This window comes from Rousettus aegyptiacus, unplaced genomic scaffold (genome assembly GCF_014176215.1).
Source record: "Rousettus aegyptiacus isolate mRouAeg1 unplaced genomic scaffold, mRouAeg1.p scaffold_m13_p_4, whole genome shotgun sequence".
Taxonomy (NCBI): Eukaryota; Metazoa; Chordata; class Mammalia; order Chiroptera; family Pteropodidae; genus Rousettus; species Rousettus aegyptiacus.
The window spans coordinates 77,314,023-77,321,311 of NW_023416307.1; positions in this window are offsets into that span (position 1 = coordinate 77,314,023).

Sequence of the window (7,289 nt, forward strand, 5' to 3'; positions counted from 1 at the left end):
TGCGTTGTCAGAGCGCGGCTATGCCACGGGGCTTGAGCTCACAGCCTGTCGTGGGAGACTTCGGGTGGTGTTGGGGGCCTTCTGTATGCGGGTCCATGCTAAGTGCTGACAGAGATGATCCTCGATTAGCCCGTTCTTTTTTGCCCTGTAGGAAGCTGGAAGTAGGGGCGTTTCATAATCCTAGGACAAGTGTGGGTGACCAAGGTACCAGTTGATTTACGATCATCCCATTGATGTCTATCGATACTTTAATAAGTGAAAGGGCTGGTAGGAAAGCTGAGGGCCGTCCCGGTGGTGTTTCACCCGAGTTCACATTCTTTTCCGCCCTCACTCGCTCAGCGATCTCCCCGGCGCCCACTGGCGCAGCCCCCTGGGGGCCCCAAGCGTTCACTTGCCATCCCCAGCCCAGGGCTCTGAACACCCGGTGTCAGTTCCTGTAGAGTCGGTTTCGATGCTCGGGGAGGAAGGAAATGGAGAGCAAGTTAACGCAACACTTGAATATTCGTGGCTGGAAACGTGGGGGGAAAAATTGTATACCAGTTTAAATATCTCCAACTCTTTCCTTATAAATCTCGACTTGTAATTAATTGGTCAAGAAAAATTCATGGCTAGAATACTACGTAACCGTATATTGCTTACTGTGGGGGGGGGGAGGGGAAGCGCCAAATCATGTTGAAGGAAAAGCATAATAAGTTATTTAAAGAATTCTTGTGTTTATAAGCAGGAATACACTCTTTGGATCAAGACTTTAAGTTCATTGTTTTACGTGTGTGTGTGTGTGTGTGTGTGTGTGTGCGCGCGCGCGCGCGCGCGCGCTCATCTCAGTTTAATATATTATTTCACTACTTAGAATCTTAATTTTGCTTTGAACTTTTTCTTCCCAATCTATTAGTGCTTTAACCGACATTGCTTTCCACAGGATAAATTCATGGTTATACTCTTTCCGTTGATGTGATTTCTGATAGGGAGGACACTCCAATAATAGTGTCAATGTTATCAGTCACCTCTGGCTTTATGAATCATATCTCAAGGATTTTTAAGTATTTGCGTATTCAGATTTCCCTTCCCCATTTTCTCCCCCTCATAAAATATGAAAGCCATTAGGGCCACTGACAGTCCTGCTGTTGGTGCTAAAATTTAGCTAAGAGTTTGCTCATGAAAACTTTCTCAGAATGACATGGTAATATGTAAGGCAAATTGTCTTTCTCCTCAAGTTATTCTAGGTATCAAAGGAAGATGAAGAAGTAAGGAAACAGGAACAATTTTAACTGAGGAGACTTAGTCCCTGCACCCAAGGCCTGGTCTTTCATGGAGTAAACTCTATGGCAAAAAGGCAGTTTGTCCTGGCTGCCTGTTGTAATGAATGGCATTGAGCTGTGCTTGAATGCATGAGAGGCAGGCAATAAGCTGTTATGTGTGTAGTAATCATACTCCTCCCTGCTGCAGTCACCCTTGTTTTATTACTCCTACACCATCCCCCCTACTGACCCAATTGTAACAGTTGGTAAAATGCCAAAATACTTAGCAGCAACCATATGGAAGACCCTCCAAAAGTGCACAGCAGGAGCTAAAGACAGGGCTTGTTCATTACAATAAAGACAAAATAGAAATGTGTAGTATTTAAACTCAGCACTCTAATAGCTTGATTCTTCCATAGTTTGAAACAGGCTGACATTTAACTGATGTGCATCAGACTGGCTGGCATCTAGTCTGATTAGATGGTGGCCAAAATATACTGGTACGTATTTTGTATGTATATCACTCCTTATTTGAAGGGCATGTACAATTAAATATAGCTGAGATTTAGGACACCAAGAAGCCATAAACTGCAAATATAATGCTATTTTTTATTTGTTTAAGTGAAATCATACTGTACAAACTCACTGACTCAACGAGACATAGTGAACTGAGGAAATATTTTAATTTAACTCTTTCAAATTCTCATTAAGAAATAATTAACTAGTATCCTATGGTCTCATCATTATGACCCAATACTCTTCCAAATTGCTTAGACAGTGAAAAATATTTTTACATATCGAATGACACATACCATGCTATGTGCTGAAGACATACCAGTGAAGAGACAAATACAGTTCCTCTCTTCTTTTTCTCTTATTCAACTTCCTACCTTTTTTTTTTTTTTTACCTTTTCTCTTCCACTTGTTACAATTCTAACACCAATTCAAATGCATTTATTTTTTCCTCACACCAAGACATTCTCAGACACCATGGTGTGTTCTAAAATTCAACTTAATTCTGACACTATACCTGGAGATAGCATGAGATTCTACAGGTTAAAGAAGAAGTCCCAAAAGACTGCTTGCACTTCAAATCCAAAGTCCAGATTTTTACATGTGCTTCTGAGTGAATAGCTTTAAATCAGGGGTTCCCATGACCCCCTTCTTGGATTCCATTAATTTGTTAGGTTAGCTTACAGAATATAAGACCTCCATTTACTCACTAGGTTATTGGTTTATTACAAAAGATATTAAAGGATAACATTAATAGCCAGAAAAAGAGATACAGAGGGCAAGGTCCTGAATGCAAAAGCTTCTGTTCCCCTTGGAATTTGGGGCCCAGGCACAGTGGCACATGGATGCATTCTGGTTCACCGACCTGGAATCTCCCTGAACACTGTCCTTTTTGGGTTTTCATGGAGGCTTCATTTCATTGTCATGATTGATTAAATCATTGGCCAGTGGTGACTAAACCTAACTCCAGTCCCTCACTCTTCCCCAGAGGTTAGTGAAATAGTACTAAAAGTTCTAACCCTCCAATCCTGTGTTTGGTTTCCCTGATGATCGACTTCCCACCCTTGGTGCTTTCCAAAAGTCACTTCATTAACATAAACTCAAGTGTGGTTGAAAGGGGTTTATTATGCAGATCAAGGTACTTTTATAGCTTTTATTACTTAAGAAATTCCAAGGGTTTTAGGAGCTATACCAGAAATAGAGACAAAAACAAAATATGTATTTCTCATTGTAAATCACAGTATCACATTTGTCCATCACAGAGCAGCAAGCTTTGGCTCAGTGTAAGAAAAACAGCTTTAGTTATAAAACGTCATAGGGATGTGATGTATAGCATGCGGACTAGAGTCAATAATATTGTATGGTGACAGATAATAACTAGACATTGTGGTGACCATTTTGCAATGTATACAAATGTTGAATTATTTTGTTGTACACCTGAAACTAATATATTGTATGTCGACCAGTAATAATAATAATAATAATAATAATAATAAAACAAGAAAGAAAGAAACAAAAAGAGAGCTCTTAAAAGCAGAGCTATTCTAAAATGGAATGGTATGTGAAATAGTGAGCTCCTGGTCAAGGAAGTTTTCAAGCACAAACAGGTATGTTGTAGGCAGGATTCCTTTACAGATTTAAAGTCTTGATTAGAAGAGTTCTATGGTTTCTTTAAAATCTGGAATTTTATTATAAGTTATATATAACTCAGGTCAAATATCTTGGTATATGGCATTTCACATCTTATAAATAATGCCAAATTTATTGGCTTTACCTCTAAAGATATGATAAAGCCAAAAAGATATAGCATTTCACCATTTTGAATCATCTGAATTTAGGTAACCTTCATCTCCGGATCATGATCACCTATCTATTTCCCTGCTGCCATCCTTAACTCACTCCACTCTTATGAGGAGAGTGGTGCTGTTAAGTGTGAATCGAATCATGTTATTCTGTTTCTCAAAAAGAGATCAACATATTGTCAATATTCATGTCTGAAACACACATATGTGTGTACACATACATACATGCATGTTCTATAGATTAGACTTCTTTTGTTCACTCATTAAAAGTCCAAATTTTTACCATCCAAATTGCCCTCCTAATTATTTCCCTTTATTATGTCACTCAAGTAGAACATAATTGTTTAGATTATATCACAGCATTACGCCATCTATTACCTCCCTGTTCTGTACATTATTTCTGATAGCACTGTCTTTAATTGAATTAACATTTTTGACATTTATCATATTATTTGAATTGCTTCGAACTTTTAGTCAAGTAAAACTTTTAGCATATTTTTAAACTATGCATTTCTACTCAGTCTTCCCCATCTTGTACTTGATTGATGGATAATTTTAACCCAAATATGGAAACTTTTCTGCATCATTAGAGACATCTATTTATTTTTCAATCGATTAACTTTGAAGCACTTTTGAAACACTGTATCTATCTATGTATCCATTCATATTAAGTCATTAAGGACAGTGGAGAGTATGGATTGTCTAAAGTCACTACTTCCAACATTCACTCACAAAGGAATACAAGGTTTGACTTCAGGAAATGATAAGCTGGAGAAGGATCTTTTGTTGTACCTTTTCTTCCTGGCTCCCAGTTCTCCATGCTCTACACTTGGATCCCACTCTCTCAACTTCTCCAAATTCAAAGCAAGACAGGCAGCATTTATACTACCTGACTAAAGGACAACACTCAAATGAGATTGTCTCAACCACGTGGATAATTTTTGTATATTTAAAGTCATATCATGTATGTAACATTTTCTCGTTTCACCATGCTCATCATATTTTAGTATTAAAATTTAGTCGTTTTTCTATAATTTCTGCTTTCATTCTTTAACAGTTTCAGAATTTCATCTCATTGCTCTATTTATCATATCTTGCTTTTGAAAATGTATGCCATAAGGAATGAGTCAGACTAGCCAAACATATAGTCAATGAGAAAGCTAAATGAGTATCCTAAATGTGTGTGGCTGCACATCATTGATTTTATAGTCTAAAAGAGTTCATGTGTTATTTGGAATGTGTAACAACATGATCCTTTTTTGAAAAATAAACTAAACTTTGCCCTGAATTCCTCACAGTGTTAATAGTAGTTGCACATGAGTAAATCAAGACAGAATTTGTGCCCCCGGCACAACAGAACATATGTATATATTTGCTTTTCAATCTAATAAGGGCTCTAGAGTGCAGAACTACTACCATGCAAAATAAAAATGAATCTCAATATAAGGGTAATGGCTTTGGTTCTTCAATAAAATAAACCTTAATAGCTATCTCACTTTCTATTTCAAATGAATAGAAATCAAGATAGGCTCTGGATGTTAGATTTTGGTAAATTAGTAAGCATGAATAATTTACCAAAACAATAGCACAGTATTTTTAATACAAATAAGGTTATCTTTTTATAATGGTACCCATTTCGAGCCACATTTAAGTGGCCTCTTCATTGCTCTATTAAGTCACATTACAAATACTTATAGAACATCTACTATATGAAATATGTGATGCTATTTAGTAACTTTGTGGGATCAAAAATAAACTAGACATGGGTTTTGTTCTCAAGGAGTTAAAAGTCCAGTAAAGGTATTAGAGGTACATCAAGAATTAAACAACAAGGCACATTTGATGGCCATAACACTTGGGGCCACTAAGTGAAGTTACTGTAAATTCGATATTTAGAAATCTTTCAGAGAGTTAGACTATAATTAATATATTGTATTTAGAAATATTTTCTCACTTTTAAAATGCCTCCTTTTAAATTTGTTTCTCTTATATGCAAGGAAGTGATTCAGAAGCTCAAAGAGGCCTAAGAACAGATGAAAATCTAAAACAATTTTGAAAATAATTTTACATATTTTTGATACAAAAAATATAAGAATGTCTAAAGTATATAAGCCTGAGCTTACTAATGGACATAATAATAATAATAAATAACATTTTAATGTATATAATATTCAGATTCTGGGAGAATGTTGTATCATATTTTCATAGCTTAATACTAAAGTTTCTTATCTTCCATCTCTTTATTTCTACTTTATCTGTAAGAATTATAATTTATACTACAAACCACCATTTAAAAATATTAAATAAAAATAAAATTTTAGTATTACTTTTATAAAATTATAAGGTGACCATTCATAAACAAAAAGACTTTGGCTTTCGGTTTGTTGGAATATTGTTAATAAGTATTTAGACTCAGTTTGGAGATTCCTCTCTACCTGAGACCAGCTTATACAAGGTTCTTATGATAACAACGTCATATGTAGTGATGGCCTATTCTATATATGGCATAAAGAGATATAAAGAAGTATTAAGATAGGGTCTCTGCCCAATTAAAATAATCTATTTTAAATGATGATAACTAACCCACAAGCAAAATAACTTGTATTCAGAGGGTTAAATTTGTCATTCAAAATAGCAAGTTGATCTGTCATGTCAGAACAACTTTATATGTTAAAACAGTTTTTATGACAATAGCTACTGCCTTTGGTGATGTGGAGAGTGTCAAATACAATTCTGAAATTAGTTGGCACAGAATATTGACTTAAAAGGGAACCTGTTCAGAAGTCATTTTCTCTTTTTCTCTCTCCTGGATGTCCACCTCCGGTTTAACTACCAGAAGGATGCTGTATGAATTTCTTACTGCTACCATAACAAATTATCACAAACTTAGTGGTTTAAAACAATTCAAATGTATTATTTTATAGTTATGGAGACCAGAAGTTCAAGATGGGTCTCACTGGATTAAATTCTAGGTTTCATCAGAGATAAGTTCCTTCTGGAAGATTGAGGGGTAAATCTGCTTTCTGCCTTTCCATCTTTTAGAGGCTGCCTGAACTCTTTGGCTCCTTGCCCTTTCCTCTACCTTGAAAGCCAGCCGTGTAGCATCTTCATATTTGTCCCTGACTCTAACTCTTCTGCTTTTCTTCCACATTTCAAGTCACTATGACTACATTGGGCTCACCCAGATATTCCAAGATTATTTCCTCATTTTAAAGTCATCTGACTAGCAACTTTAATTCCCCTTTGCTGTGTAATATAACATATTCACAGGTTCTAGGCATTAGAATGTGGATAACTTTGAGGGATAGCATTCTGTTTACCTCAGGTGGGATTAACTTTTTTTATCTATCTATCTATCTATCTATCTATCTATCTATCTATCTATCTATCATTTTCTTTTTTTAAACTTATTTTTTATTTTTAGTTAAATTTATTGGAGGTGACAATGGTTAACAAAATTACATAGTTTTCAAGTGTACAGTTCAATAATACATCATATGTATAATGCACTGTGTGTTCACCACCCAAAGTCCAATTTTCTGTTCTGTCACCATAATTGACTCCCTTTACCCTTATCTACATTCCCCCTTCCCCCTTTTCCTCTAGTAACCACTAAACTGTTGTTTGTGTCTATGAGTTTTTGTTTTTTGTTCATTTGTTGCTTTCAGTGTTATATCCCACATATAAGTGAAATCATATGGTTCTCAACATTTTCTGTCTGACTTGCTTAGCATGA